At 37.7% G+C, this 27492-nt stretch overlaps 1 long non-coding RNA gene across 1 annotated transcript; it reads left to right on the top strand.

Moving 5' to 3' along the window:
- LOC309509835 lies at positions 1-21332 on the top strand. The gene is made up of 3 exons (XR_014210083.1): positions 1-106; positions 3084-3167; positions 20326-21332. It is a non-coding gene; the product is annotated as an uncharacterized lncRNA (long non-coding RNA).
- The last annotated feature ends 6160 nt before the right edge of the window (positions 21333-27492 follow it).

Below are 27492 nucleotides of genomic sequence, written 5' to 3'. Positions count from 1 at the left end.
GCAGTTTTGCGCTTTTGGTTGCTATAGCGCCACCTATGGGCCAATCGGGGTCATACTTTTATAGGTTCTCCCCAAATTGAGGACTACCATTTGGCCAAGTTTCAAGGTTCCAGCTCTTACGGTTTGGTCTGCACAATGCGTTTTAGGGGAAAATAATAATAATAATTAAAGCTGCAAGCAGCATTTAGCGGGGTTCAAGCATTTAGGGTCTTTAAGCACATAAGGCAGTTTAGTGAGTTGTCTGAGTTTTTGTTTAGGATTTACAGGCTTTTGAGTGTTTTTTGCCATACCCATTTTCTAAATGATCCTGTTATGGCTACCCAATGGGTAAAGTTAAAGTTTTTTATATAATTAATAATCTAGAGCTTCCAGAGAATTGTACTGCACTGGTATATTTCCGATCGGGCGAAAAACCTAGGACTAGTTCGCAAAAGTAGGTTTTTAACATAATCGCAAGTATTTAATGAACAAATTGATTGACAGCAGTAGTTCTTGAGGCAAAGTTGTTCTGTATGAGGAGATCTATCAAATGATATGCATCACGTGATTACATAGCCGTAAAACCTGTTAGCGTCAACTAGTGGCTGATTTTTCAAAATTCTTACAGACCTCTAGGGCCACGAGTCGAACATGCCCACCTAGTTTCGTTCTGATCGGCCTCCGTTAAGAGCAAACTAACAGCTTTGAATTAAAATGGTGAGGTATCCTGTTGTAAACATCAACCATGCCTGTTGACAGTTCTCTTTTGTGGGAAAGGAATGAAAAGTTCTCAAATCCGCAGCACAGCCTCAGACATAACATTTATATCCATGATCTGCCATTTTCACTATTGTCCTTGCTTGCTTCTTCACAATACCTGCAGATCTTCTGCTGATTCGGCTGTGCAGGTCCACATTAACACTGCCTGGCCTAGAACATGGACTGAAAAATGCAAATTTGGGGGGTATTCATTGTGATCTATATTATCAGTCCAATAATAATTAAAAAAAAAATAGCTTTAACCATTTGTTTGTTGGCCAAAGCTGAAAGCTGATAAAAAGATTAATACTATGTCTAATACTATGTCTAATACTGCTGCTCCCTCTAGTTGACAACAGTGGAATTACAGCCTCCATCTAACAGTTGAAGTGTTTGAATGAATGAATGGGAATTTGGTTTTTCACTTATATCTCGGGAATGCCCAGGGCAAATTACACCACATTTGAATCGAAGCTAGTCAAGGACGGGCCCTTTCCAACGAGCTCTCACACAAGGTTCGGGGTGGTTTGGGTCGGGAGTTGCGGCCGTTCAAAGTCGGGGGTCCGCGGGCTTGCGATGCGCGGGGGGGCGCGCTCCCGAGGCCCGCGAGGACACGTTTCGATCAAGAGCGTGGAGAGGACCTTACCATCAAAATTTGAGCGCGCAACGACTTTCCGTTTTCAAGTTATGAGTGAATTTGTACTGGGGGGGCGTGGCCTAAATGCCGTTTTACTTTCGTTTTCATGTTAAATGTTAAAATAATGATTTTATAAAGCCAAAAATGAATTATATAACAATATTACGGAGTAGTATGATGAAATGACAGCAGGGGGCAGTAAAATACCACTTATTGGCTTAATATGTCATGGTATTCATTTTAAGGCTACATATTGAAGTGACCCTATTATAGCCATCCAAATGAAGAAGTTATACTTTTTCTGATAATTATTTATCTAGAGAGTCCAGAGAATTGCACTGCACTGGTTTTGAACATTATTATATGAACATTATATGTTCATAGATGGAAAACACTATTTACAGCCAATACAGGCAATTTACCATAGGAAATATATGTTTTTAAAGCCTTTTAACAGTTATAGCGCCACCTATGGTCCGATCTCCATAAAATGTTGCATGCTTGTTAATGATGTTATGTCACATATGCTCATCAATTTTTGTGAAGTTCTGAGTTTTCGTTTAGGATTTATAGGCTTTTTAGTGCATTTTGCCACGCCCATTTTCTTTATGACCCAATATACCCATGCGAAAAATGCAAAAGTTCAACTTTTTTTTGATAATTATTGATCTAAAGAGTCCATAGAATTGTCCTAGACTCGTTTGGTTCTGATCGGGCGAAAAACCTAGGACTAGTTCGCAAAAGTAGGTTTTTAACATAATTACAAATATTTAATGAACGTTTTGATTGACAGCAATGGTTCTTGAGGCAAAGTTGTTGAGCATGAGCAGATCTATCAAATGATATGCATTTTGTGACGATAAGTGTAACACCACGTGGTTACAGAGCCATAAAACTCGTTAGCGCCAACTAGTGGCCGATTTCTTTCAAAATTCTTACAGACCTCTAGGGCCATGAGTCGAACATGCCCATCGAGTTTCGTTCCGATCGGCCTCCGTTAACCTTGTCTAATAGGGGCTCAAATTCATTGGCCGATGGCGGCCATGTTTTTCGAGATACACCAATGTCCTCATAGACATACATGGCACCTCGGACCAAGACACTGCATACCAATTTTCAAGTCAATCGGACTAACGGTCAGGTGGTTATAGCCTGTTTTATGTTTTTTTCATGTTATAGCGCCACCATGTGGCCAATCGCCTCGATTTTTTTTACTGCGACCTCAGATTGATCTCTTACACGTGTGTACTGAGTCTGGTGAAGATACCTCATTTACTTCTGGAGTTATAGCCGTTTTAGTAAAATAGGCTCCTCCCACAACGTTAATTTTGCGCCCCCTAGCGACCGTGAATCGAAATTTCAACTTTTTTTCGATAATTATTGATATTCAGACTCCAGAGAACAGTTCTACACTGGTTTGGTTCCGATCGGGCGAAAAACCTAGGACTAGTTCGCAAAAGTAGTTTTCTGACAAAATTCAAAATGGCGGAAAAATTTGCATACCGGAAATGAAATCGGAGATATACGTTTTGTTCTTCAGGAGTCCAGCTTTCCATTGATATAAGACACTAGAGTCTACGACATATGGTCTAGGAGTTATGACCAGTTTCGCGCTTTTGGTCGCTATAGCGCCACCTATGGGCCAATCGGGGTCATACTCTCTGAACCTCTCCTCGATTTTTGTACTACCATCTGGCAAAGTTTCAAGGTTCCAGCTCTTACGGTTTGGGCTGCACGATGCGTTTTACGGCGGAAGAAAAATAATAATAAAAATCAGCACAATTACAATAGGGTTTCAGCACTTCGTGCTTGAACCCCTAATTAAAGCTGCAAGCAGCATTTATCGGGGTTCAAGCAGTTAAGGCCTTTAATCGTTCCGATCGACGTCCGTTAACCTTGTCTTATAGGTGCTCAAACTTCATTGGCCGATGGCGGCCATGTTTTTTGAGATACACCAATGTCCTCATAGACATACATGGCACCTTGGACCAAGACACTGCATACCAATTTTCAAGTCAATCGGACTAACGGTCAGGTGGTTATAGCCATTTTTGTCCTGTTATAGCACCCCCTAGTGGCCAATCGTCACGATTTTTTGCACCTGACCAAACATTAATCTCAAACACAGGTGTTCCAAATTTGGTAAAGATATCTCATTCCATTGACGAGTTATAGCCATTTTAGTCAAATTGGCTCCACCCACTTCGAACAATTTGGCGCCCCTTAGCAACCGTGAATCGAAATTTCAACTTTTTTTTGATAATTATTGATCTTCAGACTCCAGAGAACATTTCTGCACTGGTTTGATTCTGATCGGACGAAAAACCTAGGACTAGTTCACAAAAGTAGGTTTTTGACAAATTCAAAATGGTGAAAAATCGATCATGACGGAATTGAAATCGGAGATATACATTTTGTCCTTCTTGACCCAAGGATTCCAATGATATAGGACACTTGAGTCTACGATTAACGAACTATGAGTTATGAGCAGTTTCGCGTTTTTGATTGCTATAGCGCCACCTATGGGCCGATTGGTCTGAGTCCGTGTATCTGAGTAGCGAGCAATAGTACTACCATCTGGCCAAGTTTCAAGTCTCTAGGCCTTACGGTTTTGGCTGCACGATGCGTTTTATGGCGGAAAAATAATAATAATAATAATAATAAAAATCAGTACAATTACAATAGGGTTTCAGCACTTCGTGCTTGAACCCCTAATAATAATAAAAATCAGTACAATTACAATAGGGTTTCAGCACTTCGTGCTTGAACCCCTAAAAATCAGGACGATTACAATAGGGTTTCAGCACTTCGTGCTTGAACCCCTAATTAAAGCTGCAAGCAGCATTTATCGGGGTTCAAGCATTTAAGGCCTTTAAGCACATAAGCATTTAAGACATTAAGTTTTATTTAGCAAGCATGTAACCACTGACATAATAGATGGAAAAGACCATTTACAGCCAAAACAGGCAGTTTACCATGGGAAATATATGTTTTTTAAGCTTTTTAACGGTCCGATCTCCATAATTTTTTTTACTTTGACCTCAAATTGAACCCATACACATGTGTACTGAGTTTGGTGAAGATATCTCATTTACTTCTTGAGTTATAGCCATTTTAGTCAAAATAGGCTCCTCCCACAACAATTTACCACATTCTAGTATTATTTACTATGATTCTAGCATGATTTACCATGGTTTACCATGATATACTACATTCTAGTATGATTTACCATTGTGTACTGTGATTCTAGCTTGGTTAACCATAATTTACCATAATTTATCATGATTTATCATAGTTTACCCATGATTGACCCTGTTCTAGCATAGTTTACCCTGATTTACCATGTTCTAGCATGATTTACCATGATATTCCATATTCTAACATGATTTACCATAGTTTATCATGATTTATCATGGTTTACCATGATTTACCCTGTTCTAGCATAGTTTACCATGATTTACCATGTTCTAGCATGATGTACCATACCATGTTCTAGAATGATGTACCAGGATTCTAGTATTATTTATTATGATTTACCATGTTTTTAGCGTTATTTACCATGATTTACCACATTGCTAGCAATTATGTGAAGTATCAATGCCCTTCTGGCTGGACTTCCAGCATGTGCAATCAAACCCCAGATCCAGAATGCTGCAGCTCGTCTTGTCTTCAACGAGCCCAAAAGGGCCCACGTCACTCCTCTGTTCATCTCTCTACACTGGCTACCTCTCGCTGCTCGCATCAAGTTCAAGGCATTGACGCATGCTTACAGATCCATCACAGGCTCAGCTCCCTCCTACTTTCACTCACTACTACGAGTCTACATCCCTACCAGACACCTACGATCGGTCAACGAGCGACGTCTCGTGGTTCCATCACAGAAAGCCATTAAATCACTTTCCAGAACATTCTCATTCACAGTTCCATGCTGGTGGAACGCTCTCCCCACCCTCATCCGGAATGCAGAATCCCTGACAACATTCAAAAGACAGCTAAAAACAAAAAAAGATGTTTTTCCCTTTGAAACATCACTTATCAGGCTTATGCTACTCTGAATAATACCTGAACTTCGTATTTTGAGCACTTCTTGTGTTGTTGTTGTTTTTTGCCTCTTTATGATGACTCGCTTAAATTAGTCCTAATTTGTAAGTCGCTTTGGATAAAAGCGTCTGCTAAATGACTAAATGTAAATGTAAATGTATATTTATCAGTACAAATGAAGTGATACATTTCATTTGATTGTGCTAAAATGATTGTGCTACAATAGTAATTGTTATATAAGTGATTTTTTTGTGTCTTATTGTTAAATAAGTGATTTTTAGTGTCTAATGAATGCAAAAGCATATGTGAGTAGACTTCATTAATAAGTAGAATGGCCAGCAGAGGGCAGTAGAAGACCACTTATTGGCTCACTTTCACTTTAAACTCCTTGATTTTCACCATTTTTCTGCACTAAAGCAAACCAGTTTTTCCATTTTAACTCCATAATGCATGCTTACACACACACACACACACACACACACACACACACAATAGTTTTTTCAATGCTATTGGGATATGTCATTATAAAAATATATTTGAATGGTCTAAAAACATTTCACAAAGTCTTTGTAAACTATTAATCAGATTATTCAAAATGTATTCAGAAACCTAAGACTACACACACACACATTCTGTTGTAGATACAGACATTTGAACTATATGATGTGATCAAACTGTTTACTGCAAGTCTCCTTCAGGAATCACATCTCTAAATCTGACACAATTGTCAGTAGTAATACTTCAGATGAATTCTGACTACTTGTGATAGTAAATGTTAAAAGAGTGATTTTATAAAGTCTAAATATGAATTATAGAACAATATGACAAAATTACTATTTTTTAACAGCAGGGGGCAGTAAAATACCACTTATTGGCTTAATATGCCATTACATCCATATCATTTTCCCCTTTTTAACTGTTATAGAGTCAAATTTTGTCCGATCTGTCTGAAATTTCTCATGCTTGTTCAGAGTGTTCTGACTTGTTTTTAAGAAGATCTGAGCATCTTAAAAGATATAAGCTTTCGGGGACACTTGGTCAAGGCCACATTTTGAAGTGACCCTATTATAGCCATCCAAATGAAGTAGTTCAACTTTTTCTGATAATTACTGATCTAGAGAGTCCAGAGAATTGTACTGCACTAGTTTTGAACATTATTATATGAAAATTATATGATCATAGATGGAAAAGACAATTTACAGCCAATACAGGCAATTTACCATAGGAAATATATGGTTTTAAAGTTTTTTAACAGTTATAGCGCCACCTATGGTCCGATCTCCATACAATTTTGCATGGTTATTAATGATGTTATGTCACATATGCTCACCAATTTTTGTGAAGTTCTGAGTTTTTATATATGATTTATAGGCTTTTGAGTACATTTTGCCACGCCCATTTTCTTTATGACCAAATATACTCATGTGAAAAATGCCAAAGTTCAACTTTATTTTGATAATTATTGATCTAGAGACTCCATAGAATTGTCCTAGACTCGTTTGGTTCCGATCGGGCGAAAAACCTAGGACTAGTTCGCAAAAGTAGGTTTTTAACATAATTACAAATATTTAATGAACGGTTTGATTGACAGCAATGGTTCTTGAGACAAAGTTGTTCAGCATGAGCAAATCTATCAAATGATATGCATTTTGTGATGATAAGTGTAACACCACGTGATTACAGAGCCTTAAAACTCGTTAGCGCCAACTAGTGGCCGATTTCTTTCAAAATTCTTACAGACCTCTAGGGCCATGAGTTGAACATGAACATTGAGTTTCGTTCCGATTGGCCTCCGTTAATCTTGTCTAATAGGTGCTCAAAGTTCATTGGCCGATGGCGGCCATGTTTTTTGAGATACACCAATGTCCTCATAGACATACATGACACCTTGGACCAAGACACTGCATACCAATTTTCAAGTCATTTGGACTAACGGTCAGGTGGTTATAGCCCTATTCATGTTTTTTTCATGTTATAGCGCCACCTATTGTTCAATCGTCGCGATTTATTTACTGTGACCCCATATTGAACTCATACACATGTGTACCAAGTTTGGTGAAGATATCTCATTTAGTTCTCGAGTTATAGCAATTTTAGTAAAATAGGCTCCTCCCACAACATTAATTTATCACCCCCTAGCGACCAACAATCGAAATTTCGACTTTTTTTCGATAATTATTGATATTCAGACTCCAGAGAACATTTCTGCACTGGTTTGGTTCCGATCGGACAAAAAACCAGGGACTAGTTCGCAAAAGTAGGTTTTTTACATAATTCAAAATGGCGGAAAATTTGCATACCAGAAATGAAATCGGAGATATACGTTTTGACCTTCAGGAGTCCAGCTTTCCAAAGATATAAGACACTTGAGTCTGCGACATACGGTCTAGGAGTTATGAGAAGTTTTGCGCTTTTGGTTGCTATAGCGCCACCTATGGGCCAATCGAGGTCATAATTTGATAACCTCTCCTCGATTTTTGTACTACCATATGGCAAAGTTTCAAGGTTCCTGGTCTTACGGTTTGGGCTGCACGATGCGTTTTACGGCGGAATAATAATAATAATTAAAGCTGCAAGCAGCATTTATCGGGGTTCAAGCTTTTAAGCTCTTTAAGGTTTTTAACCCTCTGGAGTCTGAGCGTTTTTTTGGGCCCTGGGGGTGTTCTGACATGCCCTGACATTTGTGCTTTTTTCAGTTGCTTATAAACATATTAATGGCAAAGGTGTAAATTCACTCTATATAGCACAAACAGGACTACAATAATATGTGAGCCACATGTATGTACATGTTTTCATTTTTGAGAGAATAATGTTTATGCGTGGTTATCGAAAAAACTAAAAATTAAAATTTTTGAAATAAGACCACAAAACACATACTAAATATGTGGCAATAAGACTTTTGACTTATGGATGTCGTCGCCTATAGTTTTTTCTTCAAAATTATGTGAAAATAGTCTTGCTTTATCGTTCACATAAAACCATACATTGATTTAAATTGATGTAAAACAGGTTTTGCTTGGAAAGCCAATATGCGAGGGGGCGTGAACGAGGAGTGGTTTACACCTTAGAATACACCCACTCTGCATAATGATGAGCCATTCACTCAGGTGTGACACTGACTGAGCCACAATGAAAGGACAAAAGATATATTTAGAAGAAGACTTATATTGACCATTTAAGATTTTGCTTACATCTATCTTGTAAATATGTTTTGCTATTTTATTAAAATGGTTACAATTACAACAATAATTACAATTTCAACAATATTTCAAGTGTACTCTTTCTTTGTAAAAAAAAATGATTATAGGCCCTACATTTTATCTATGTATTCATTAGTTTGAATATAGCCAACATTGGAACAGCTAACATCTTAGTTGATGACTTTATTTTTGACAAAAATCGTATTTTATATATAGAAATGGCTAAACAAAAGCTTATTTGATGTGGCAGTATATTCTACAGTAAAAACTGTACCCAAATCTACTAAACAAAATGTTGTCTTTCATATTTCGTCTGACTGTAACGTTGTTTTCATGAAATATTAGGGCATATTGTTAATTTGCAGTTTAATACGTTGCTTATACAAATAGCCTACATTTTATTTCAACATTCAGTCGATGTTTACTTATCTCAGTATAGCAATACAGTTTGCTAAAACATCATCATTCATTCACACACGCGATTTAAATTTAAACTGTCTTTGCCAGCTGTGGTAAACAGCGCGCATTCATGCCGTTTATTCATTCATAAACAGAAACCCACGTGAAGAAATTCACGTGAGAAGGAAAAAACTTACTTGTATTCCTCAGCTCGCTCCTCGATATACCCGCACTTCTGAGGGACATTTTCGATTAGTATTATTCCTCACAGCGCTGCAAGACGGTGTAAACAATGATCTAAATAAACGTGTGTGTTTTCTCGAGCTGATGGGGGCGTTCACAGGATTGCCTCAGCCATTTGCGTTTGAATAGCGCGCGCTCTCCGTGGGCGGGGCCGATTATAACGTAATGAGATGAGATGAGCTCGACTGGAATCGCTCTCTTTTAATACAGATTTCACAAGATGAGAATAATTGTTTTTTTATATAAATGACTTCATTTAAAAGAAGAGAATTCAAGCTTCATGCCTGTCTGTCTGTATGTCTGTTTGACTGAGTATTCGCTGAGTTATTGTTAATTTTCGGACGCGTTTCAGAATGGACTTCACTGGCAGAGAGAAGGCAGAACTCGCTTCGTGTTTATTTTTCTTTATTTGGCAAAAAGCACAACACTTTGTTTTTATTGTGAGTATACACAAAAATAATACACATTTAACAGAATCGATTGATGTATGAAACTCCTATGGAAAATCAAAGTCAACAGAGTATTTATGAGTTTCTTTTACACTAATAAAAAAAAAGCGAGCTGGTATCGCCGGCGATACCGTAGACCTCAGGGGGTTAAGCATCAAAAGTTATAAAGTTTTATTTAGCAAGCATGTAACCACTGACATAATAGATGGAAAAGACCATGTTCTAGCATGATTTACCATGATATACCACATTCTAGCATGATTTACCACAGTTTATCATGATTTACCATGGTTTACCATGATTTACCCTGTTCTGGCATAGTTTACCATGAATTTATCTTAGTTTACCTTGATTTACCATGTTCTAGCATGGTTTACCATGATATGCCACATTCTAGCATGATTTACCAAAGTTTATCATGATAAACTTGGTTTACCATGATTTACCCTGTTCTAGCATAGTTTACAATGATTTACCATGATATACCACGTTGTAGAATGACATAACAGGATTCTAGCATGATTTACCTTGATACACCACATTCTAGTATTATTTACTATGATTTACAATGTTTCTAGCGTGATTTACCATGATTTACCAAATTACTAGCAAGTATGTGAAGTGTCAGTGCAAATGAAGTGATAAACACTGACAAAATCTGATTGTGTTATAATAGTTATTGTTATATAAGTGATTTTTTAATGTCTAATTATGAATTCAAAAGCACATTTCAAAAGACTTCATTAATAAGTAGAATGGCCAGCAGAGGGCACTAGAAGACCATTATTGGCTCAGTTTCAGTTTAATCTTCATGATTTTCACCAGCTTTCTGCACTAAAGCAAACCAGTCTTTCCATGTTAACTCCATAATGCATGCTTACACACACACACACACACACACACACACACACACACACACAAATACTTTAACAGACGGATTTTGACTAAATGTAATTGTAAATGTTAAAATAATGATTTTATAAAGTCTAAATATGAATTATAGAAACAATATGACAAAATAACTATTTTAAACAGCAGGGGGCAGTAAAATACCACTTATTGGCTTAATATGCCATTGTATTCATATTATTTTCATCTTTTTAAACTGTTATAGAGTCAAATTTTGTCCGATCTGTCTGAAATTTTTCATGCTTGTTCAGAGTGATATTTCACATGTTCTGACTTGTTTTTAAGAAGATCTGAGCATCTTAAAAGATATAAGCTTTCGGGGACACTTGGTCAAGGCCACATTTTGAAGTGACCCTGTTATAGCCATCCAAATGAAGTAGTTCAACTTTTTCTGATAATTACTGATCTAGAGAGTCCAGAGAATTGTACCAGGCAATGTACCATAGGAAATGTATGGTTTTAAAGCTTTTTAACAGTTATAGCGCCATCTATCGTCCGATCTCTATAACATTTGGCATGCTTATTAATGATGTTATGTCACATATGCACACCAATTTTCGTGAAGTTCTGAGTTTTTATTTGTGATTTATAGGCTTTTGAGTGTATTTTGGCACACCCATTTTATAAATGACCCTATTACAGCCACCCAAATGCAAAAGTTCAACTTTTTTTTGATAATTATTGATCTAGAGAGTCCAGAGAATTGTCCTAGACTGGTCTGGTTCTGATCGGGCGAAAAACCTAGGACTAGTTCGCAAAAGTAGGTTTTTAACATATTCATGAATATTTAATGAACTGTTTGATTGACAGCAATGGTTCTTGAGGCAAAGTTGTTCAGCATGAGCAGATCTATCAGATTATATGCATTTTGTGACAATAAGTGTAACACCACGTGATTACAGAGCCTTAAAACTCGTTAGCGCCAACTAGTGGCCGATTTCTTTCAAAATTCTTACAGACCTCTAGGGGCTTGAGCCGAACATGCCCACCGAGTTTCGTTCCGATCGGACTTCGTTAATAGGTGCTCAAACCTCATTGGCCAATGGCGGCCATGTTTTTCGAGATACGCCAATATCCTTTTAGACATACATGGCCCCTTGGGCCAAGACACTGCATACCAAATTTCAAGTCATTCGGAAAAACGGTCAGGTGTCTATACGTTTTTATTGTTTTATAGCGCCACCATGAGGCCAATCGACGCAATTTTTTTACTGTGACCCCAGACTGAACCCATACACATGTGTATCAAGTTTGGTTAAGCTATCTCATTTACTTTTTGAGTTATAGCCATTTTAGTAAAATAGGCTCCTCCCACAATGTTCATTTTATGCCCCCTAGCGACCATGAATAAAAATTTCGACTTTTTTTTGACAATTATTGATCTTCAGACTCCAGAGAACATTTCTGCACTGGTTTGGTTCCGATAGGGCAAAAAACCACAGACTAGTTCGCAAAAGTAGATTTTTGACAAAATTCAAAATGGCGGAAAATCTATCATGGCGGAAATGAAATCGGAGATATACGTTTTGTTCGTCAGGCGTCCAGCTTTCCAATGATATAAGACACTTGAGTCTACGACAAACGGTCTAGGAGTTATGAGCTGTTTCGCGCTTTTGGTTGCTATAGCGCCACCTATGGGCCAATCGGGGTCATAATCTCTAAACCTCTCCTCGATTTTTGTACCACCATCTGGCAAAGTTTCAATGCTCTAGCCCTTACGGTTTGGGCTGCACGATGCGTTTTACGGCAGAAGAATAATAATAATAATAATAATTAAAGCTGCAAGCAGCATTTAGCGGGGTTCAAGCATTTAGGGTCTTTAAGCACATAAGGCAGTTTAGTGAGTTGTCTGAGTTTTTGTTTAGGATTTACAGGCTTTTGAGTGTTTTTTGCCATACCCATTTTCTAAATGATCCTGTTATGGCTACCCAATGGGTAAAGTTAAAGTTTTTTATATAATTAATAATCTAGAGCTTCCAGAGAATTGTACTGCACTGGTATATTTCCGATCGGGCGAAAAACCTAGGACTAGTTCGCAAAAGTAGGTTTTTAACATAATCGCAAGTATTTAATGAACAAATTGATTGACAGCAGTAGTTCTTGAGGCAAAGTTGTTCTGTATGAGGAGATCTATCAAATGATATGCATCACGTGATTACATAGCCGTAAAACCTGTTAGCGTCAACTAGTGGCTGATTTTTCAAAATTCTTACAGACCTCTAGGGCCACGAGTCGAACATGCCCACCGAGTTTCGTTCTGATCGGCCTCCGTTAAGAGCAAACTAACAGCTTTGAATTAAAATGGTGAGGTATCCTGTTGTAAACATCAACCATGCCTGTTGACAGTTCTCTTTTGTGGGAAAGGAATGAAAAGTTCTCAAATCCGCAGCACAGCCTCAGACATAACATTTATATCCATGATCTGCCATTTTCACTATTGTCCTTGCTTGCTTCTTCACAATACCTGCAGATCTTCTGCTGATTCGGCTGTGCAGGTCTACATTAACACTGCCTAGCCTAGAACATGGACTGGAAAATGCAAATTTGGGGGGTATAAATACTAGCAATTATGTGAAGTGTCAGTGCAAATGAAGTGATAAACACTGACAAAATATGATTGTGTTATAATAGTTATTGTAATATAAGTGTGTTCCATGTTAACTCAATAATGCATGCTTACACACACACACACACACACACACACACACACACACACACACAAATATGTTTTCAATGTCTTTAGGATGTGTTATTGTGAAAAAAATATTTTAATGGTCTAACCATTTCATATATTTCATTGTGATCTATATTATCAGTCAAAAAAAAAAAATAGCTTTAACCATTTGTTTGTTGGCCAAAGCTGAAAGCTGATAAAAATATTAATACTATGTCTAATACTGCTGCTCCCTCTAGTTGACAACAGTGGAATTACAGCCTCCATCTTACAGTTGAAGTGTTTGAATGAATGAATGGGAATTTGGTTTTTCACTTATATCTCGGGAACCAGAAGGCGAAAAATTCTGAAATTCAGAGCATAGATAGTTCTTGAGGAGCCCTGTTGAATGAGACCATCGCAGTGTTTTTGGGCGATTGGAGCCCGGAAATATGACCGTTCAAAGGCATATCTATTGGGGCTTTTATCTCTGGAATGCCCAGGGCAAATTACACCACATTTGAATCGAAGCTAGCCAAGAACTGGCCCTTTCCAACGAGCTCTCACACAAGGTTCAGGGTGGTCTGGGTCGGGAGTTTCGGCCGTTCAAAATCGGGGGTCCCACGAATTTGCGATTCGTGGGGGGCGCGCTCCCGAGGCCCGCGATGACACGTTTCGATCAAGAGCCCGGAGAGGACCTTACCATCAAAATTTGAGCGCGCAACGACTTTCCGTTTTCGAGTTATGAAATAATTTGTACTGGGGGGGCGTGGCCTAAATGCCGTTTTACTTTCGTTTTCAATTTCCATATCTCAGACAGACAGTGTGACACAATTGTCAATAATAATACTCCAATAGATGAGTTTTGACAAAATGTGATTGTAAATGTTAAAATAATGATTTTATAAAGTCTAAATATGAATGATATAACAATATTAGGGAGTAGTATGATGAAATGGCAGCAGGGGGCAGTAAAATACCACTTATTGGCTTAATATGCCAATATTATTCATTTTCTTTTTTAACTGTTATTTTTTATACTTTTTCTGATAATTATTGATCTATAGAGTCCAGAGATTTGTACTGCACTGGTTTTTAACATTATTTTATAAACATTATATGATATATATATAGGTTATAGGAAATATATGGTTTTAAAGCTTTTTGACAGTTATAGCGCCACCTATGGTCCGATCTCCATAAAAATGTCCATGCTTCTTTAGCTTGTTATGTCACATATGCTCATCAATTTTTGTGAAGTTCTGAGTTTTCATTTAGGATTTATAGGCTTTTTAGTGTATTCTGCCACGCCCATTTTCTAAATGACCCCATTACAGCCATCCAAATGCAAAATTTCAACTTTTTTTCGATAATTATTGATCTAGAGAGTCCAGGGAATTGTCCTAGACTGGTCTGGTTCTGATTGGGCGAAAAACCAGGGACTAGTTCGCAAAAGTAGGTTTTTAACATGTTTGCGAATATTTAATGAACGGTTTGATTGACAGTAGTGGTTCTTGAGGCAAAGTTGTTCAGCATGAGCAGATCTATCAAATGATAGGCATAATGTGACAATAAGTTTAACACCACGTGATTACAGAGCCATAAAACTCGTTAGCGCCAACTAGTGGCCGATTTCTTTCAAAATTCTTACAGACCTCTAGGGCCATGAGTTGAACATGCCCATCGAGTTTTGTTCCGATCGGCCTTCGTTAACCTTGTCTAATAGGTGCTCAACTTCATTGGCCGATGGCGGCCATGTTTTTTTAGATACGCCAATGTCCTCATAGATATACATGGCACCCTGGACCAAGAGACTGCATGCCAATTTTCAAGTCAATTGGACTAACGGTCAGGTGGTTATAGCCCTTTTCATGTTTTTTTCATGTTATAACGCCACCTAGTGTTCAATCGTCGCGATTTTTTTACTGTGACCCCAGATTGAACTCATACACATCTGTTCCGAGTTTGGTGAAAATATCTAATTTCGTTCATGAATTATAACCATTTTAGTAAACTGGCTCCGCCTCCTGCGAACGTTTTGACGCCCCTTAGCAACCGTGGATCGAAATTTCAACTTTTTTTCGATAATTATTGATAATCAGACTCCAGAGAACATTTCTGCACTGGTTTGGTTCCGATTGGCCAAAAAAACCCTCTACTAGTTCGCAAAAGTAGGTTTTGGACAAAATTCAAAATGGCGGAAAAATTTGCATACCGGAAATGAAATTGAAGATATACATTTTGTCCGTCTTGAGACAAGGATTACAGTGATATAAGACACTTGAGTCTGTGACAAAGGGTTAAGGAGATTTAAGCAAAACCGTGATTTTTTTTGGTTTTTTGCACTATAGCGCCACCTATGGGCCAATCGGGGTCATACTCTCTGAACCTCTCCTCGATTTTTGTACTACCTTCTGGCCAAGTTTCAAGTCTCTAGCACTTACGGTTTGGGCTCCACGATGCGTTTTACGGCAGAAGAATAATAATAATAATAATTAAAGCTGCAAGCAGCATTTAGCGGGGTTCAAGCATTTAGGGTCTTTAAGCACATAAGGCAGTTTAGTGAGTTGTCTGAGTTTTTGTTTAGGATTTACAGGCTTTTGAGTGTTTTTTGCCATACACATTTTCTAAATGATCCTGTTATGGCTACCCAATGGGTAAAGTTAAAGTTTTTTATATAATTAATAATCTAGAGCTTCCAGAGAATTGTACTGCACTGGTATATTTCCGATCGGGCGAAAAACCTAGGACTAGTTCGCAAAAGTAGTTTTTTTAACATAATCGCAAGTATTTAATGAACAAATTGATTGACAGCAGTAGTTCTTGAGGCAAAGTTGTTCAGTATGAGGAGATCTATCAAATGATATGCATCACGTGATTACATAGCCGTAAAACCTGTTAGCGTCAACTAGTGGCTGATTTTTCAAAATTCTTACAGACCTCTAGGGCCACGAGTCGAACATGCCCACCTAGTTTCGTTCTGATCGGCCTCCGTTAAGAGCAAACTAACAGCTTTGAATTAAAATGGTGAGGTATCCTGTTGTAAACATCAACCATTCCTGTTGACAGTTCTCTTTTGTGGGAAGGGAATGAAAAGTTCTCAAATCCGCAGCACAGCCTCAGACATAGCATTTATATCCATGATCTGCCATTTTCACTATTGTCCTTGCTTGCTTCTTCACAATACCTGCAGATCTTCTGATGATTCGGCTGTGCAGGTCTACATTAACACTGCCTGGCCTAGAACATGGACTGGAAAATGCAAATTTGGGGGGTATAAATATTAATGATCCTGACTCCAACGTCATAGTCGGTGTTATGGTGGGATTCACTCATTTTTCAGCGGTCTTTTGCAAACAGGAGATTTACACATGAAGGAGGAAACAATGGTGTTTGAGGCTCACGGTATGTCAGTTCCATGTCCAGAACTCTTATCATTCAACTATGCCAAGATAAATACAGTTTTCAATTGTATGGCACCTTTAAAATAGATGATTAGTAATATAATGCTTACTTGGAGTCTGAAATGGCTTTAACAAAAGAAGAAAAATATTCTTAGATTTCTGTTCATTCTAATCATGTACAAATAAAGTAGCACAGTAAGATTACATTTATTTGAATGCATTAGTGAGTGTGTGATTGTGCTGTGTGCAGCGTGTCAATACTAAAAGTGAAGGTGTAGTTGATATCTTTGGTGATAATATCTGTAGTAATCATAAAAAAACAATTAAGAAATAAAGAATTAAAATTACAAATAATATTCTATTAAGATATGAGTTACAATAACATGATTTGCAATAGTAATAATATCAATAATATATGCACAATACACACAGATTAGACTATCAGGTCTGTGTTTTACAAAAACATTAGTATTGCAGCCAATGTGAGTCTGTGGGATTTATAAACAGACAAAATATGATTTGAAATGTTATTTTAATGATTTTATTAAGTTTAAACAATATTTCAAATGGAAAAAAAATGAAAAATAATATTTTAGTGAGCAGAATGAACCAATGAGTGTTCTTCTTCTGGTGGTTAAAATGTAAATGAAAACAATAATACTTAAACAATAATACTTAATACACTAACCATGCTTGAACACACACATGCACACACATTTTGTTGTAGATGTAGATATTTAAAATAAAAGATAGGTAACAAAATGATAATTGCAAATCTCCTCTGTATAACACCATTTTCAGATTTCAAATTTATCACTGAGAGGCAGAATTGTTCAAACTGAGAGCTCAGTAAAAATGAAGTGATAAACTTTGACAAAACATGACTGTGTTATAATAGGTGATTTTCATGCAAGTAATTTTATATAGTCCAAAAACTAATGCAAAAGCACAGATGAAAATATTTTATTAAGTAGAATGTCCTGCAGAGGGCAGTAGAAGACCACTAATTGACTCACTTTCATTTGAAAGACTTTTTTATCCACCAGTAAAACAAAGCAGTTTCTCCATGTTCTTTCCATTAAGCATGCTTACACACACAGACACACACACAAACACAAACACATCCACACACACACACACACACACACACACACACACACACACACACACACACACACACACACACACACACACACAAAGACAAATATGTTTTCAATGTTTTTATGATGTGATATTGTGAAAATATCTTCATCTCCTCATCTTGAACAACTTTGCCTCAAGAATCACTAATGTCAATCAAACCGTTCATAATCATAATAAAAAAATAAAATATATACAAATATCATAATAAAACAAAAAACATCGTAATAAAAAAGATTGCTTCTTAAAGCATTTGTTTATTTCCCAATACTGAAAGCGAATTAAAAGATCATGCGTAATCCTGCTGCTCCCTCTAGTGGACAACAGTGGTATTATAGCTTTTTTTACAGTTGAAGTGTTTGAATGAATGAATGGGAATTAGTTTTTTTACTTATATCTCAGGAACCAAAAGGCGAAAAATTCTGAAACTCAGAGCATAGATAGTGCTTGAGGAGCCCTGTTGAATGAGACCATCAAGGTGTTTTTGGGCGATTGGGGCTGGGAGTTATGACTGTTATAAGGCATATCTGTTCGGGCTATTATCTCTGGAATGCCCAGGGCAAATAACACCACATTTGAATCGAAGCTAGCCAAGGACGCGCCCTTTCCAACGAGCTCTCACACAAGGTTCGGGGTGGTTTGGGTCGGGAGTTGCGGTCGTTCAAAGTCGGGGGTCCGCGGGCTTGCGATGCGCGGGGGGGCGCGCTCCCGAGGCCCGCGACGACACGTTTCGATCAAGAGCCCCGAGAGGTCCTCACCATCAAAATTTGAGCGCGCAACGACTTTCCGTTTTCGAGTTATGAATGAATTTGTATTTGGGGGCGTGGCTTAAATGCCGTTATACTTTCGTTTCATTTCATTCATTTACTTTCGTCCATTTCCATATCTCAGTGTAACACAATTGTCAATAGTAATACTCAATAGATGAGTTTTGACAAAATGTGATTGTAAATGTTAAAATAATGATTTTATAAAGTCTAAATATGAATTTTATAACAATATTAGGGAGTAGTATGATGAAATGACAGCAGGGGGCAGTAAAATACCACTTATTGGCTTAATATGTCATTATATTCATATAAAATCACCTTTTGAAGAAGTTAAACTTTTTTTCTGATAATTATTGATCTAGAGAGTTCAGAGAATTGTGCTGCACTGGTTTTGAACATTATGATATGAACATTATATGATAGAAGACACCATTTACAGCAAATACAGGCAATTTACCATAGGAAATATATGGTTTTAAAGCGTTTTAACAGTTATAGCGCCAACTATGGTCCGCTCTCCATAAAATTTTCCATGCTTCTTAAGCAGGTTATGACACATATGCTCATCAATTTTCGTGAAGTTCTGAGTTTTCGTTTAGGATTTATAGGCTTTTGAGTGCATTTTGCCACGCCCATTTTCTTTATGACCCAATATACCCATGCGAAAAATGCAAAAGTTCAACTTTTTTTTGATAATTATTGATCTAAAGAGTCCATAGAATTGTCCTAGACTCGTTTGGTTCTGATCGGGCGCAAAACCTAGGACTAGTTCGCAAAAGTAGGTTTTTAACATAATTACAAATATTTAATGAACGTTTTGATTGACAGCAATGGTTCTTGAGGCAAAGTTGTTGAGCATGAGCAGATCTATCAGATGATATGCATTTTGTGACGATAAGTGTAACACCACGTGGTTACAGAGCCATAAAACTCGTTAGCGCCAACTAATGGCCGATTTCTTTCAAAATTCTTACAGACCTCTAGGGCCATGAGTCGAACATACCCATCGAGTTTCGTTCCGATCGGCCTCCGTTAACCTTGTCTAATAGGTGCTCAAATTCTTTGGCCGATGGCGGCCATGTTTTTCGAGATACACCAATGTCCTCATAGACATACATGGCACCTTGGACCAAGACACTGCACACCAATTTTCAAGTCAATCGGACTAATGTTCAGGTGGTTATAGCCTGTTTTATGTTTTTTTCATGTTATAGCGCCACCATGTGGCCAATCGCCGCGATATTTTTACTGTGACCTCAGATTGATCTCTTACACATGTGTACTGAGTCTGGTGAAGATACCTCATTTACTTCTGGAGTTATAGCCGTTTTAGTCAAATAGGCTCCTCCCACAACGTTAATTTTGCGCCCCCTAGCGACCGTGAATCGAAATTTCAACTTTTTTTCGATAATTATTGATATTCAGACTCCAGAGAACAATTCTACACTGGTTTGGTTCCGATCGGGCGAAAAACCTAGGACTAGTTCGCAAAAGTAGTTTTTTGACAAAATTCAAAATGGTGGAAAAATTTGCATACCGGAAATGAAATCGGAGATATACGTTTTGTTCTTCAGGAGTCCAGCTTTCCATTGATATAAGACACTTGAGTCTACAACATACGGTCTAGGAGTTATGACCAGTTTCGCGCTTTTGGTTGCTATAGCGCCACCTATGGGTCAATCGGGGTCATACTCTCTGAACCTCTCCTCGATTTTTGTACTACCATCTGGCAAAGTTTCAAGGTTCCAGCTCTTACGGTTTGGGCTGCACGATGCGTTTTACGGCGGAAGAAAAATAATAATAAAAATCAGCACAATTACAATAGGGTTTCAGCACTTCGTGCTTGAACCCCTAAAAATCAGCACAATTACAATAGGGTTTCAGCATTTCATGCTTGAACCCCTAATTAAAGCTGCAAGCAGCATTTATCGGGGTTCAAGCTGTTAAGGCCTTTAAGGTTTTTAAGCACAAAAGCATCAAAAGTTATTAAGATTTATTTAGCAAGCATGTAACCACTGACATCATAGATGGAAAAGACCATGTTCTAGCATGATTTACCATGATATACCACATTCTAGCATGATTTACAATAGTTTTTCATGATTTACCATGGTTTACCATTATTTACCATGTTCTAGCATAGTTTACCATGATTTTACCTTGATTTACCATGTTTTAGCATGATTTACCATGATATACCACATTCTAGCATGATTTACCATAGTTTATCATGATTTACCATGGTTTACCATGATTTACCCTGTTCTAGCATAGTTTACCATGAATTTATCTTAGTTTACCTTGATTTACCATGTTCTAGCATGATTTACCATGATATGCCACATTCCAGCATGATTTACCAAAGTTTATCATGATTTACCATGGTTTACCATGATTTACTCTGTTCTAGCATAGTTTACCATGATTTACCGTGTTCTAGCATGATTTACCATTATATGCCACGTTGTAGAATGACTTACCAGGATTCTAGCATGATTTACCTTGATAAACCACATTCTAGTATTATTTACTATGATTTACAATGTTTCTAGCGTGATTTACCATGATTTACCACATTACTAGCAAGTATGTGAAGTGTCAGTGCAAATGAAGTGATGAACACTGACAAAATCTGATTGTGTTATAATAGTTATTGTTATATAAGTGATTTTTTAATGTCTAATTATGAATTTAAAAGCACATGTCAAAAGACTTCATTAATAAGTAGAATGGCCAGCAGAGGGCACTAGAAGACCATTATTGGCTCAGTTTCAGTTTAATCTTCATGATTTTCAACAGTTTTCTGCACTAAAGCAAACCAGTCTTTCCATGTTAACTCCATAATGCATGCTTACACTCACACACACCCACACACCCACACACACACACACACACACACACACACTAATACTTTTACAGATGGATTTTGACTAAATGTAATTGTAAATGTTAAAATAATGATTTTATAAAGTCTAAATATGAATTATAGAAACAATATGACAAAATAACTATTTTAAACAGCAGGGGGCAGTAAAATACCACTTTTTGGCTTAATATGCCATTGTATTCATATTATTTTCACCTTTTGAACTGTTATAGAGTCAAATTTTGTTCGATCTGTCTGCAATTTTTCATGCTTGTTCAGAGTGATATTTCACATGTTCTGACTTGTTTTTAAGAAGATCTGAGCATCTTAAAAGATATAAGCTTTCGGGGACACTTGGTCAAGGCCACGTATTGAAGTGACCCTATTATAGTCATCCAAATGAAGTAGTTCAACTTTTTCTGATAATTATTGATCTAGAGAGTCCAGAGAATTGTACTGCACTAGTTTTGAACATTATGATATGAAAATTATTTGATCATAGATGAAACAGACCATTTGCAGCCAATACAGGCAATTTACCATAGGAAATATATGGTTTTAAAGCTTTTTAACAATTATAGCGCCAACTATGGTCCGATCTCCATAAAATTTGGCATGCTTGTTAAAGATGTTATGGCACATATTCCCACCAATTTTTGTGAAGTTCTGAGTTTTCATTTATGATTTATAGGCTTTTTAGTGCATTTTGCCACGCCCATTTTCTTTATGACCCTATTATAGCCATGCGCAAAATGCAAAAGTTCAACTTTTTTTTGATAATTATTGATCTAGAGAGTCCATAGAATTGTCCTAGACTGGTCTGGTTCCGATCGGGCGAAAAACCTAGGACTAGTTCGCAAAAGTAGGTTTTTAACATATTCGCGAATAATTAATGAACGGTTTGATTGACAGCAATGGTTCTTGAGGCAAAGTTGTTCAGCATGAGCAGATCTATTAAATGATATGCATTTTGTGACAATAAGTGTAACACCACGTGATTACAGAGCCATAAAACTCGTTAGCGCCAACTAGTGGCCGATTTCTTTCAAAATTCTTACAGACCTCTAGGGCCATGAGTCGAACATGCCCACCGAGTTTCGTTCCGATCGGCCTCCGTTAACCTTGTCTAATAGGTGCTCAAACTTCATTGGCCGATGGCGGCCATGTTTTTTGAGATACACCAATGTCCTCATAGACATACATGGGGCCTTGGACCAAGACACTGCATGCCAATTTTCAAGTCAATCGGACTAACGGTCAGGTGGTTATAGCCTGTTTTATGTTTTTTTCATGTTATAGCGCCACCATGTGGCCAATCGCGACGATTTTTTTACTGTGACCTCAGATTGACCTCTTACATATACGTACCGAGTTTGGTGAAGATACCTCATTCATTTCTGGAGTTATAGCTGTTTTAGTACAATAGGCTCCTCCCACAACATACATTTTGGCGCCCCTTAGCGACCGTGAATCGAAATTTCGACTTTTTTTCGATAATTATTGATCTTCAGACTCCAGAGAACATTTCTGCACTGGTTTGGTTCCGATCGGACGAAAAACCTAGGACTAGTTCGCAAAAGTAGGTTTATAACAAAATTCAAAATGGCGGAAAAATTTGCATACCGGAAATGAAATCGGAGATATATGTTTTGTTCTTCAAGTGTCCAGCTTTCCAATGATATAAGACACTTGAGTCTACGACATACGGTCTAGGAGTTATGAACAGTTTCGCGCTTTTGGTTGCTATAGCGCCACCTATGGGCCAATCGGGGTCATACTCTCTGAACCTCTCCTCGATTTTTGTACTACCATCTGGCAAAGTTTCAAGGTTCCAGCTCTTACGGTTTGGGCTGCACGATGCGTTTTAGCGGAGAAGAAAAATAATAATAATTAAAGCTGCAAGCAGCATTTATCGGGGTTCAAGCAGTTAAGGCCTTTAAGGACTTTAAGCACAAAAGCATCAAAAGTTGTTAAGTTTTACACCACGTGATTACAGAGCCATAAAACTCGTTAGCGCCAACTAGTGGCCGATTTCTTTCAAAACTCTTACAGACCTCTAGGGCCATGAGTCGAACATGCCCATTGAGTTTCGTTCCGATTGGCCTCCGTTAACCTTGTCTAATAGGTGCTCAAATTTCATTGGTCGATGGCGGCCATGTTTTTCGAGATACGCCAACGTCCTCATAGACATACATGGCACCTTGGACCAAGACACTGCATACCAATTTTCAAGTAAATTGGACTACCGGTCAGGTGGTTATAGCCTGTTTTATGTTTGGAACATGTTTTGTTCCTCGCGGATTACCTCTGGAATGCTTCTGCGGAGGTTTATTGTTTTATCCGCAGCAATAAAGTTTGTCGGCGTCTAAATGGGTCGCGCTCTGGATCACTAACAGGAATTATTCTCGTCATGTATACATTTAACTTGATGAAAGCGGGATTGACGCACTGCAAGCAGAGAGATGATTTCTGGCTGCCTCCACAAAAATTGTCTTCGGCGGACAGCCCGCTGTCTTTGGAACGATTTTAGTACTTTTGCGGCAGACAAACACAAATGTGTTTCTCTTTCTGGATCTTTTCTTTGAAAACAAAACCAAAGGTTAAAAAAAAAAAAGAACAAATGTGAAGCGAGCAATTCTATCCATTTTGACGCCTTTTCATTCATAGCGGTTACCAAGCAACACGATTACGCACCAGCTGCAACTTGATGACAAGCATACCGCGGTTCGGATACAAATAATATGTGAACAAGTCCATCGGGGGCAGGGGGGGGAGCAATCGAACTCGGGTTAGGAACAGGCAATCGAACCAAGTGTGAAAGCGCCCTTAGTCTAGTTTTAGTCAATGAAAATTTTATTTTAGTCTCTTTTTAGAAATGCAATTCTATTTAACCCAGTCAATATAGTGTATCACTATGGAAAAATAGCGAAAATAGTGAACAGAAAAGTCGCGGAGGTTGAAAAACAAGTTCTTTCTGACATCCAAGATTTACTGTATTAATTTAAATGCAAAAGAAAAGGCATGAGAGTCGGTTGATTTTGTCAATTTTAAGTTTTAATTTAAAATATTTGTGATTTTAATATAACTATATGGCTAAATATTTTACCACTTGCTAATAAATCTAGATAGAAGTAGTGTATTGAATACATTGTTTAAATTGTGCTTAAAAGTGAATTACGACCATTAAAGAGTATGTGTGTACAAAGAGAATCGTAATGCTGACAAAACTTTTTTAAAATAAAAGTATTTGATAACTTCTGGATTTGAAATAAAAATAGTGAGTATGTGTTTGTGGTTCAGCCGTGGATCAGTTACGCACTGCAAACGCAGCATATGTGAAAGCACTATAGCGAGTGCTGCTCCTGCACCGCATATGCACTGCACACGGAGTATGGGCCCTATCTCGCACCCAGCGCAATTGACTTTGTACACCGACGCATGTATCATTCCTATTTTGCACCCACGTACAGCAGACTTTTCCCTCCACAGACGCACATCGGTTAACTAAGAAATACACTTGCGCTCCCGGGGGCGGTTCAGCGCAAAGAGGCGGCGTGTTCCGGCGCAAACGTTCCCTCATGCTATTTTGCACGTTTAGAAAACAATTCCGCCACTAACTGAAAAAATCTAGTTTAAAGTCAGTGGCGCGTTGCACATGTTATTCTTATGCTATTTTAAGGATGCATGCTTGGCCATAATCAATGTAGCGTGTGCACAATGCGCATACACTTTGATTCTCTCACACAGAAGCAGCCGTTTTCATTTTTGCAAATCATACATTCCGATCGATCGATCGATCGATAATTATAAAAGCATACTTCTAGTTTACACATTTACCCAAATTATCATACGCCTGTTTAACCGAAGTTAATTTGGGTGTGTTTCTCCATCCCCAATGTCACTTCTCTGTGTTTTACGGCCCTGACGAGAACGTCGGTCTCCTTGGCTGTGAATCGCTGCTGGCGCGCGTCTGGCAAATCCACCGTTATAATAGGAATCCGCTATAGAATAAGCGCGTCTGCTCTTAAAGGGAATGTGAGATGACGCTCTGATTGGTTTATTTCACGTTACGCCCAAACCACACCTATGAATAATGAAGCTACTTCAGACCAACCCATTTTAGATTTGCGTTGAGCGCAAGAGTCATTTATCCCGCCGGTATAATAGCAACAGCGCCCAAGACCCGGCCACAAAGTTACTTGCGTTTCGCGCTTGATACTTGCGTTTCAGATCGTTAAAATAGGGCCCTATGTGTGAAACGGGCGTCATACTTAACTTTGTTTGTTGTCGTTTACGTTAACTCACCGCAGCTGCATCTTCTAAATAATGCCGCGAGTGGGGCTTGAGGAAGTGACGTCGTCTGCGCAGTGCGCCCTGATGCAGCCCCTGAAGTGAGACACGGGAAACAGAAATACTGCAAAATAATAATAATAATAATGTGACTAAACAAGACAAAATAGCGTCATAACATTTCATCTCGTTGTGGTCAACGAAAATGAAGAGACATTTTAGCATAGTTTTTATTTTGTAAACCACATTTAGTCTCGTTTTTATTCGTCAACAATATTGCATTATACATTTAATTATAGTTATTGTCACATGACCAGCATTTACGTCGCGTCTCGTTTTCGTCACGTGGTTTCGTTGACGACAATATTTAGTTATAATTTTTGTTGACGAAAGAAATACTAGTAATCAGATATCGGATTTGACTCAAAAGACAATGTGATTCATCATTCCTTCCAATTAACCACCTTATCTTTGTATAGTAAAATAGTATGTTCAACAATATGAATAACGAAGCAGCTGACCAGAGTTCGTGAATCAAATTATTCAGTTTAAAGAGTTGTTCAGACTTCTCTCGATCAGTTCAAGTCTCTCCATTTCAGATGTAAAAAAAAAAAAAAAAAATTTATTTCACAAATTAAAAGTCCTGTGAGTCCGAAAAACAAAAGAAAATTGTAATTATCCTACCAGTTGATGGTTTCAAATTATGGTTCAAAGTGGAAACCGGTCCATGGGCACTGGTCAGCTAGCCATTTGGGCATATTTAATTGTATTCAATAGGCAGGCGATTCACCTCCACAGGATTATTTATGGCACAAAACAGGATACACTTGCCGATCACGTTCACATAGGAAAAAAAACAGAAAACAAGAAAACGCAGCCTTGGAAAATACAAGGCAAACGTACAATAATTCATTTCTGATTCAACATTTCAGTAACAAATCATATACATGCGCAGTTCAAATGACACATTAATCGAACTTTTCGACAGTTACTTAACACAGACACTCATTAATCACTCAATGGGTCTCATTCATGAAACATTCGTAAATATACGAGTAAATATGTGAGTGATTTGCGCGTAAAGGCGACATTCCCGAAAATTCTTCTCCTGATTCAGAAACACTTCGTAAACGTCAGATGTGATAGTGAAATGTGTGTGTGTGTGTGTGTGTGTGTGTTAATGAATTCCAATCAGTTGTAAATGGGACGCGTGTGCACGCTCATTCTCTAAATTACCATAAATCCCGCCCATTAAAACCGACTGAAAACTATAGGCTATATGGGCATCATATTATGACACCAAACGAAGGATTTCAACTTGTCTTCTCAAAAGCGAATGAAGAAGAGAAATTTCTCAGATGCAGAAATTGAAGTTTATTATCAGAAGTTCATTCAAAACGCCACATTTTGTTTTCAAGCGTACATAGTGGCGTATCAGGCCTAAAAAAAAGGAAGCTTGGCAGCATAGATGCAGTTAATGGAGTTTCATCTGTTAATCGAACAGTCCCAGAAGTGAAAAGAAAATGGTTCGACATGAAGCTTGACTGCATTATTTGTGACTTGCAGACTTGTAAAAGAATAAACAGCTTGAATAAAAAAATAAAATAAAAAAAAACTTGCGAACTTTTGTTCCGTTTGCAGATGGCTCTCGTAATTACTGGCTGTCGTAATAAAAGTAAAAAGAAAAACCGTATGTAATTACTATAATATTTGGTAACACTTTACAATACGGGTGCACTAATAACCATTAATT

The sequence above is a fragment of the Leuciscus leuciscus genome (assembly GCF_965113295.1).
Source record: "Leuciscus leuciscus genome assembly, chromosome: 11".
NCBI classification, from domain to species: domain Eukaryota; kingdom Metazoa; phylum Chordata; class Actinopteri; order Cypriniformes; family Leuciscidae; genus Leuciscus; species Leuciscus leuciscus.
This window is presented reverse-complemented; position numbering and strand designations above follow the sequence as displayed.